At 38.1% G+C, this 10,969-nt stretch overlaps 1 long non-coding RNA gene across 1 annotated transcript in view; it reads left to right on the top strand.

The window, feature by feature from the left end:
• The window catches only part of LOC130291404 (uncharacterized), a 28,875-nt gene extending 23,487 nt beyond the window's left edge, over positions 1 to 5,388 (top strand). Inside the window, exons 2-3 of the long non-coding RNA XR_008847923.1 lie at positions 3,539 to 3,715; positions 4,915 to 5,388. This is a non-coding gene — a long non-coding RNA (uncharacterized LOC130291404). The remainder of the gene's footprint in view (positions 1 to 3,538; positions 3,716 to 4,914) is intronic.
• The last annotated feature ends 5,581 nt before the right edge of the window (positions 5,389 to 10,969 follow it).

Consider the following 10,969-nt stretch of genomic DNA (forward strand, 5'->3'; position numbering starts at 1 on the left):
CCTGTTTCCTCAAACAGGTGCTTAATCATAATTGTGCAGCCAGGCTGAAAAAGTACAATGCGCTAACTAAAGCCGTACATCACATCCAGATTTTTCTTTCAGGTGCTTAACCATAGTTATATATCCGGACTATAAAATATGTAGCCAGCTAAAGCCATAAATTACATCAGAGGTTGGATTTCCCTTTCTTAGACTAAGGGGCAAGATACTCTTCATTGTCTTGTGATCAGGATCACTTTAACACATACAGTCATGGCCGTAAATGTTGGCGCCCCTGAAGTTTTTCTAGAATATGAAGTATTTCTCACAGAAAAGGATTGCAGGAACACATGTTTTGCTATACACATATTTATTCCCTTTGCATGTATTGGAACTAAACCAAAAAAGGGAGGAAAAAAAGCAAATTGGACATAATGTCATGCCAAACTGCAAAAATGGTCTGGACAAAATTATAGGCACCCTTAACTTAATATTTGGTTGTACACCCTTTGGAAAAAATAACTGAAATCAGTCGCTTCCTATAACCATCAATAAGCTTCATACACCTCTCAGCCAGAATGTTGGACCACTCGTCCATTGCAAACTGCTCCAGGGCTCTCTTATTGGAAGAGCGCCTTTTCCCAACAGCAATTTTAGGATTTCTCCACAGATGTTCAATGGGATTTAGATCTGGACTCATTGCTGGACACTTCAGAACTCTCCCCCGCTTTGCTGCCATCCATTTCTGGGTGCTTTTGACGTATGTTTGGGGTCATTGTCCTGTTAGAAGACCCAAGATTTCCGACGCAAACCCAGCTTTTTGACACTGGGCTGTACAGTGCTACCCAAAAACCATTGGTAATCCTCAGATTTCATGATGCCTTGCACACATTCAAGGCACCCAGTGCCAGATGCAGCAAAACAACCCCAAAACATAATTGAACCTCCACCATATTTCACTGTAGGTACTGTGTTCTTTTCTTTGTAGGCCTCATTTTATTTTCGGTAAACAGTAGAATGATATGCTTTACCAAAAAGCTCTATCTTTGTCTCATCTGTCCACAAGGCGTTTTCCCAGAAGGATTTTGGCTTACTCAAGTTCATTTTGGCAAATTGTAGTCTTGCTTTTTTATGTCTCTGTGTCAGCAGTGGGGTCCTCCTGGGTCTCCTGTCTTAGCGCTTCATTTCATTTAAATGTCGATGGATAGTTCACGCTGGCACTGATGCCCCCTAAGCCTGCAGGACAGCTTGAATATCTTTGGAACTTGGTTGGGGCTGCTTATCCACCATAAGGACTATCCTGCGTTGACACCTTTCATCAATTTTTCTCTTCCGTCCATGCCCAGAGAGATTAGCAACAGTTCCACGGGTTGCAATCTTCTTGATAATGTTGCGCACTGTGGACAAAGACAAATCTAGATATCTGGAGATAGACTTGTGACATTGAGATTTTTCCACAATTTTGGTTCAAAATTCCTCAGACAGGTCTCTTCTCCTCTTTCTGTTGTCCATGCTTAGTGTGGCACACGCAGACAAACAATGCAAAGACTAAGTGACATTTTCTCCTTTTTATCTGCTTTCAGGTGTGATTTTTATATTGCCCACATCTGTTACTTGCCCCAGGTTCCATCACATGCTTGATACAATCTTATTTCTCCACACTTTTGATAGGGTGCCAATAATTTTGTCCAGCCCATTTTTGGAGTTTGGTGTGACATTATGTCCAATTTGCTTTTTTTTTCCTCCCTTTTTTGGTTTAGTTCCAATACACACAAAGGGAATAAACATGTGTATAGCAAAATATGTGTTACTGCAATCCTTTTCTTTATTTCAGATCTGCCAACATTTACGGCCATGACTGTATATTATAATTATATATAATAAGTATTATAGTCAACACAGTACTATCTTCTCTCCTTTAAAGTGTACCTGTCGTTATCAAAAACTTTTGAGATAACGTAGATAATACTATTATATGTATATTTGTTGTATACAATAATTATAAATTGTCTACATTTTTGTGTGAAAAAATGCTGTTCCTTCAGCTATTGCATGTGTGTTTCAGTGAGGAGACCAAAGACAGGAAGTGAGGGCATGACAAGCAGGACTCTGTGCAGGCTCCCAATTTGTCAATCAGTCTGCTGTGTGAGCCAGGAGATTGTCCCAGAGCCTCACTGCACAGAGCCCTGATTGTCCTTAGTGTACAGAGCCTGCTTGTCCTTAGTGTACAGAGCCCTGCTTGTTCTCAGTGCACAGAGCCCTGCTTGTCCTCAGTGCACAGAGCCCTGTTTGTCCTCAGTGCACAGAGCCCTGCTTGTCCTCAGTGTACAGAGCCATACTTGTCCTCAGTGTACAGAGCCATGCTTTCCCTCAGTGTATAGAGCCCTGCTTGTCCTCAATGTACAGAGCCCTGCTTGCCCTCAGTGCACAGAGCCCTGCTTGTCCTCAGTCTACAGAGCCCTGCTTGTCCTCAGTGTACAGAGCCCTGCTTGTTCTCAGTCTACAGAGCCCTGCTTGTCCTCAGTGTACAGAGCCCTGCTTATCCTTAGTGTACAGAGCCCTGCTTGTCCTCATTGTACAGAGCCCTGCTTGTCCTTAGTGTACAGAGCCCTGCTTGTCCTCACTGTACAGAGCCCTGCATGTCTATTCACACTTCCTGTATTTGTTCTCATCACAGAGACACACAGACAATAGCTGTAGGGACAAAAATATACAAATTTTTTAACAAATGCATCTTAGGGTGCATGCACACCACGTTTTTGCTATACAGTTCCTGTATACGGCTTCAAGTTAAAAACTGTATGAAACTGTATAGAAAACTGTATGCATTGACTTAACATTGTAAACCGTATGTCAAACGCATCATCAGGTTTAGGCCGTTTTGCATCATATACGGTTTTGTCTGTTTTTTTCCCGTACCCAAAACCGCAGTCCACCACGTTTTTAATCCAGTTGAAAAACTGTATTAAACCGTATACGTTTTTTTTTTTTTTTACATGGGAGTCAATGGGAAACGTACAGAACTGTATGTGCGTACGGTTCCATCCGGTTTTCACCATATGGTTTTTGACTTTACACAGTTTTTTTTCTTGGAATTTCAATCAAACAAGTGAAACTTTATTCAAAATGAAGTGAATAGTAAAAAAACGTATATGTTTTTTCTTAAAAAAATGGATGCAACCGTACACCATTTTTCAAACAGTATATGGTTTTCAATCGTATATGGGTTAAAATGTGTACACACGTTTTGATACAATTTAGTCAGGATTTGTGAAATCCGTTTTTCATCAAAAACCTGATACGGGAACTGTATTGCAAAAGCGTGGTGTGCATGCACCCTTACAAATATGCATACTGTATAATGTTAGTAACTACATTATATAAAAAGTTTTTGTTAATGACAGGTACACTTTAATAATTGCCCCCTCCAGCATAAGCTGCAGCAGTTGCTATACTCTAAAAATGACCAACACCTCATACTTCATTTTACTGGAGTTGTTATAATTTTGTAATGACAGCAGACTGTGGAGAGATGCATTCACTGACTTATTTTTTATAGTTAGGAAGCTTACATCTTTGTTTCTGGAATAAAGGCCTCAAGTGGCCAATTGTCTGCAACAAAGCAGGTTTGTATCCTGAAACCCCAACCAACCCCAGTACACTTCTGCAAATTGACAGAGCTTTCACTTTTGTGTGAGAGATGACAATGATACTGGAAAACTGAAATACTACAATGGTAAGTAAATAAAAGCATTACTTTACATAAAATGGTAAAATGCTAAAATGTATGCATTTCACATGTGAAGTAGCATTCTAGTATGTCCATTGTTTGCAGTCAAGTAGTCCAGAAAAAAACAAAATGAAAAAGTCCCTGTTGAAGAGTAACAGTAAATCTTCTAGTAGTTTAGTATGCTCTATCTCTGCAAGTACTAAACAGAAAACTGATAGGCTAGGCATAATTCACAAACAGGAAAGTACATGAGTGTAAAATTTTGAAAACATGGTTATTAAAGTGTACCTGTCGTCAACAAAAACTTTTTATATAATGTAGATAATACCATTATATGAATATTTGCAATATACATTGGTTAAAAATGTGTATATTTTTGGGTAAAAAAATGCTATCCCTGCAGCTATTGCCTGTGTGTTTCTATGAGGAGTTCAAATACAGTAAATGAGGGTAGGACAAGCGGGGCTCTGTACAGACTTCTGGCTTGTCAATCATCCTCATGTGTGAGCCTGTAGCAAGCCACAGAGCCATGCTTATCCTCAGTGCACAGAGCCCCGCTTGTCCTCAGTGCACAGAGCCCTGCTTGTCCTCAGTGCACAGAGCCCTGCTTGTCCTCAGTGCACAGAGCCCTGCTTGTCCTAAGTGTACAGAGCCCTGCTTGTCCTTAGTGCACAGAACCCTGCTTGTCCTCAGTGTACAGAGCCCTGCTTGTCCTTACTGCACAGAACCCTGCTTGTCCTCAGTGTACAGAGCCCTGCTTGTCCTCACTGCACAGAGCCTTGCTTGTCCTCACTGCACAGAGCCCTGCATGTCCTCACTGCACAGAGCCTTGCTTGTCCTCACTGCACAGAGCCCTGCTTGTCCACCCTCACTTCCTGTATTTGGACTCCTCATAGAGACACACAGGCAATAGCTGCAGAGACAAAAATATAAAAATGTTTAACCAATGTAAATTACAAATATACATATAATGTTATTATCTACATTAAATAGAAAGTTTTTGTTATAGACAGGTACACTTTAATATAACAAAATATACAGTAGTTTTCAAATAATAATCCAACAATTTGGCTTTCATGATGAACCTATGTCTTTGATTTCCTTTCCTCTGTAATCTACAACCACCCCTTACCCAATATAATTCTCACTTTCCTTATACATGTTAATGGTAAAAAGATAAAGTTGTTTTCCTCATTATCAAACAGGGAATGCACGAGCAAACAAAGCTCAAGAACATCACTTCTTAGCCACGGGATATTTCAGACAGAACCGTTTGTTCAAGGCACCAGAATACAAGCTAAATTCTATCTGAATGACTAAAAGGATCTAAAACATAAGCTGTGTTTAAAAAAATCTACAGATATTCCAAAATGTTTCATGGATTCTTTAGACTTCAGTTTAAAGACTGTGTAGCTAAAGCTTTTTAGAAAGTAGAAATGAATGATGCCATAGCAGGATGCGGGGAAGATTAGCTACCCGGGTAAACTTGCGGCAGAAACAAGATTAAGCTACAAATCATCCAGATCAATATGGAGGTCAAAGCACTAGGATGTGCATCAACAAAAGCCCTCGAATGAAACTCAATGTCAAAACTTTGATAGCGCTAATTAACATTGACTGCTAGGAGATTCTGGAATTTGAAGGACACAGATAAGTCTTTTAGAAAGCTTTGCATAAAGTCTGAACATCTGGTGATCAAAACAAAAACAGAAATGAAAAGCATTCTTATGATCCTCATGTTTTATCCTAAAGAGTGCAAAATCTGAAATTTATAATTATGTATAATACATTGTGTTATTTTGCAACTAAGCGCATCGTATGTGTAAATACATACAATGTGGCGACATTGTGGCAATTTTAGGTTTGGACCCTCTCTATATAAGCTAAACACATACCAAGATAACACACACTTAAAACGTAAACATCACAGAAATACTATATATATATATATATATATATATATATATATATATATATATATATATATATTTATATATATATATACACACTGAAAGGGTAGGGAAGCCACCAGCTGGGTGTAGGCGAGAAGGCCATCAGTTATGGAGGGGAGAGAGGAGAAGTTCTCATAGTAATGGAGGATAATAATAAAATTATCATATGGAATGTCAGAGGTCTAAAAGATAGGAGTAAACGGGTAGCAATATTTGATAGAATAAATAGACACCTTCCCGCAATTGTATGTCTTTTGGAGTCGCACCTGACCAAGGACTCGGTGACTATTCTGAGTAAGGGGTGGGCAAGAGAAGCCTTTCACTCCACTTTCTCAGAGTACTCATCGGGGGTGTCAGTCCTAATCCATAGAGCACTAAATATTCAAGTGTTAAGCTCTCAAATTGATTGGAGAGGTAGGTTCGTGTTTCTTTATGTTAAATGGGAGGGTAGGTTAACTATCCTGGCATTTACGTATATCCCTCCCCCGTTCTTTACAGAAGTGTTGCAAATACTAATGGATTTTTCAAAGAGAGAAGGAGTTTATTGACTTATGGGTAATGGGGATTTAAATTGTGTTATGAACAAGGAGATGGACTGGCAGGGTAGAAAGCTGGGTAGTAACAATACTCTCCTTTATAATTGGTGCCAAAAGGTGGGGTGGGAGGACGCATGGCGAAGTCTATATCCATATAAAAAGACATTTTCATGTTACAAAACTACTCACAAAACTGCATCCAGAATTGACCATGTTTTGGTCAATAGTGCAGGAAGGAGTTTTTCGCAAAAAATTGTGTATGAACCTGGGTGTATATCCAATCATGCAATGTTAGTATGTTATATCAAAAAAGAGGAGAAGAAACAAGAAACAGTAAGGAGCATGTATATAAACCCCCATTGGTTAAAAATCCAGGAAGTAACAAAGGGAGTTACTACAGAGATTAGAGAATTCTGGGATATAAATAAAGGGATGGCAGACATCCTAGTAGTATGGGACACACTAAAAGCTTTTCTGAGGGGGTTACTTATTAGAAATATTGCCAGGTTCAAAAAGAAATGTAGGGAAAGGGAGAAGGTTGTATTGGAAAAGGTAGCAGTAGCCGAAAGAGAGTATGAGAATAACCCTAATGAAGAGAACTGGCTTCAAGTTAAACAGACACAAGATATGTATCAAAAATTTTGCTAGAGAATAGTGTTGCTCGCGAATATTCACAATGCGAATTTTATTCGCGAATATCGCATATTCGCGAATTTGCGAATATTCGCGAATATAGCACTATATATTCGTAATTACGAATATTCGGTTTTTTTTGTTTGTTTGTTTTTTTGTTTTTTTACAGTACACATCACAGTGATCATCCCTCTCTGCTTCCAGCTTGTGTGGTGTAAAGAAGGCTCTAATACTACTGTGTGAGACTGGCGCGCGAATTTTTTTCGCATATGCGAAAATGTGCATATGCTAATTTTCGCATATGCTAATTGTCACATTTACGAATTTTCGCTTATGCTAATTATGGTTTATGCTAATTTTCGCATACGCAAATTTTTGCGTATGCGAAAATATCATGCGAATATGCGAATTTAGCGAAGATATGACGAATATTCGTTCATATATTTGTGAAATATCGTGAATTCGAATATGGCCTATGCCGCTCAACACTACTAGAGAAGGCCCAACATGCTATCTTCTTTAGGAAGCAAAGACACTATGTTGAAACAGGCAAACCGAATAAGACTCTCATGGGAATTATTAATCAGAAAAAGAACAAAACGATAGTTGGGATAAAAGACAAAGAAGGAAGGGAATGTACGAAACAGGAAGAAATAACAAAGGTGGCAGTCCAATTTTTTCAGGACTTATACTCGGGAAATTGATACATTCCTGGAGGGAATTAAGCTCCCTAGTATTAATGAGGATGAAAATAATTAGGTAGGGGAAGGAATTAGTGTAATGGAAATAGAAAATGCCCTGAAATCTTTCTCACAGAACTCAGCCCCGGGGTCGGATGGCCTGGTCTTTGAAATCTATAAATGCTTTGGCGATCCATTAATGTCATGCCTCTTAGAGGTATATAATGAATCCTTGAGTAAAGGGGAGTTATCCCCAACTATGGCCGAAGCCATTATAGTCCTAATTCCCAAGAAAGGTAGAGAGAGTGGTGATATGAATGATTTTCGACCAATTTCGCTCCTAAATACAGATCAAAAATGTATGAAAGGAAGAAACATCTATAACCACATTAGAAGAGCTTTTCTAAATATGCAGGTACAGGATGAGGGGGTCCCCGCTCCATCCTGTCTCTTGATGCCCAAAAAGCATTTGACAGGGTGGAGTGGGGCTTCCTCTTCAAGATAGTAGAACATATGAACCTGGGAGAATATTTTCTGCAAGGGCTGAAGGCCCTATATAAGGCCCCCAGTGCAAGGATTAATATAAATAACATAGTGTCCCCAGAGGTAGTCTGGTTGCAAAGAGGAACAAGGCAGGGCTGCCCCCTGTCGCCGTTCCTCTTCTCCCTCTTCATTGAGCCACTGGCACAGTTGATTAGGGGCTCCGGGCTGTTCGGGGGGTTCGGTGTTGAGGGAGAGGAAGAGAAAATATTGTTATATGCGGACGACGTGGTATTGTTTGTAATAGATCCTAAAAGAAACTTATCAAGGATTATTAAGTTGATTAGTGATTTTGGTAGTTACTCCGGCTTCCGGATTAACTGTAGGAAATCGGGGTTATTATTACTATCAGATGAGAATCATGATTTCCAGGAAGAGATACATGTTCTGCGGGACAATGAGGCCCTGGAATACTTTTTAAATTTAAATTTTGAGGATTTTGTTCAGTTAAACCTTGTACCATTGAGACAGAAAGTAAGAAACAAAATCCAAATATGGAAAAAATTGCGCTTAAATATGGCCGAGAGAATTTTCCTAATAAAAACTATTATTTTTCCTATGGTTTTGCATGTGATAAGAGCAGCACCTATTTGGTTAAGTGAACACCACTTTAATAGAATACAGAGTGAAATTAATGGGTTTTTATGGGATGGGAAAACAGACACATATGAAACACACTTTTTTGAGCTCCCCTTTGAATAGTGGAGGTTTTGGTTTACCAAACCTGCAATTGTATTATGTAGCTGCACAAATTGAATATATGATTAAGGAAGATGATATGTTAAAAAGTTTTTTTTCTAAATTAGGTAGTAGGGGAGGTAGTACACTAGAATTAATTGAAGGCGTAGATGTATGCGCACTGAAATGGGGAAAATTCCCATTTGTAATATGCTTAACAAGGTTTGGAGATTTACAAGACGGTTATTAGGGATTAAGGGGAGTATGAACTATACACTACTGTGGGGTAATGGGTATTTCCCAGAAATGTTGAAATTGAAAGAATTTGTAGACTGGGAAAAAATGGGGTAGTTAGAGTTAATGACTGTGAAAAAAAATACACTGAAAGAGTGGAGAACAATTAAGAGGGAATTTAACATAGAACAGAATAAATATTTCTCATATGTACAACTTAAAAGCGCATTTGAGAAGGAGAAGAATAACGCCAGATGGACAATAAATAGACACGAACTAATGGATTACATATTTGGGTTACGATCTGTTTCTACAAAAGTACTGGGTACAGTATACAAGGGCCTGGTTAGATCTTCTTTGGAAAGGAACCCCTTAAAAAGCAGGGTCAAATGGATGCAAGATGTAGGTCAGATAGAGGGAGGAGAATGGGGAGAGGTGTTCCCTAATATAGTACATTCGTCCCTAAATATGAATCATGAAATCTCAATGATAAAATTGATACATAGAATACCATATACACCTGGGTTCCTGCACAGAATAGGAAAAAGAGTGGACTCAAAATGTCCAAAATGCAATACGGAAGAAGCAGAGTTGGTCCAAATGGTGTGGACATGCCCAAAATTACATTCTTTTTGGAAAGAAGTTTATAAAACAGTAGAGACAAAATTGAGAGTAAAAATAACATTTGATATTAAAACTGTGGTTTTAGGGATGGGACTAAGGGAGCAGGAGAAGAATATTGTTATTATTAAAGTCTTTGGTTTAGCCAGAATATTTATTCTTAGGAGATGGTTTGCATCCGAGGGTCCAAACTGTGCTGAATGGCAGAGAGAAGTAGAACAAATGAGAAGATTTGAGGATATCTATTATAGAGGGAGAAAGCTGGGCCCAAAAATAGAAAAGGAATGGAAGAAATGGGAGGAGGTAGCTTAGCTGGTAGTGGGTGGGGGAAGGGAGGGGTAGGAGGGTAAGGGGAGAGATTTTTTAGGATTATTTGTATATTTAGTTGTGTCATGTAATGATGTATTCTTATTTCATAAAATAAAAAATAAAAAAATTTTGGAAAAAAAAAATACAATAAAAAATATATACACACTCATATACACCACAACACACACATACATAAACAATATGTATGCTTCTGCCTCCAATTGGAATTGATCTGCCTTTTGGAATTGATTGCATTTCTGCATTGTTTACTAATAAAATGTGGTCTGATTGTTATCCAAGTTACAAGTATAGGCAAAAATAATCTAACCAAATTGTAAAAAAAAAGAAAGCAACGCAGTGTTGTCACTACAGATAATCCAAACTGTGGTGCTCAATCCAAAAAAACAAGTTACAAATGCATAAATGTCCAGGAAAACAGAAGAAAATGAATGGCACTCACCACTCTGCTTGTGAATAAAACATCATCCTTTGTTTAATCCTTTTAAAAACATAACAGGTAGGGCAAAACTGAAGAGGAGACCGTTCAGGCGACACAATTTAATGGACTAAATAAATGATGAAGTTTTATCTACAAGAGTGGTGAGTGCTATCTATTTACTTGTGGACATAATCTAACTTTAACTGAAGTAATTTCACAAGGTGCTACTCAATCAATGGGCTGCAGCAGAAATGGAAGTTGTCATTTTAAGAACATAGCTTATATAAACGGTGTGGCTAGCCTACAGCTCACACTATAGTAACAGCAGTAGAGTCCAAAAGAATTAATGTATTCTCAATTAGTTTAACATAAAAAGATAAATTAGTTGTAAAATGTTCATACTAGTTTAGTTAATATACTCAGATGTATAACAGACACGACATGTATAACAGACATGACATTCATGTTTTAAATACTAAAATGAAAAACATACAGTGATTCCTTTTTCTAATAACTATGCCTCTGGACATAAATATATATATATATATATATATATATATATATATATATATATATATATATAATCCCAAAATAAAGCAGCACTACTTATCCAGTCCAACCAGAGAAATGGTGCCAGC

This window comes from Hyla sarda, chromosome 9 (genome assembly GCF_029499605.1).
Source record: "Hyla sarda isolate aHylSar1 chromosome 9, aHylSar1.hap1, whole genome shotgun sequence".
NCBI lineage: Eukaryota > Metazoa > Chordata > Amphibia > Anura > Hylidae > Hyla > Hyla sarda.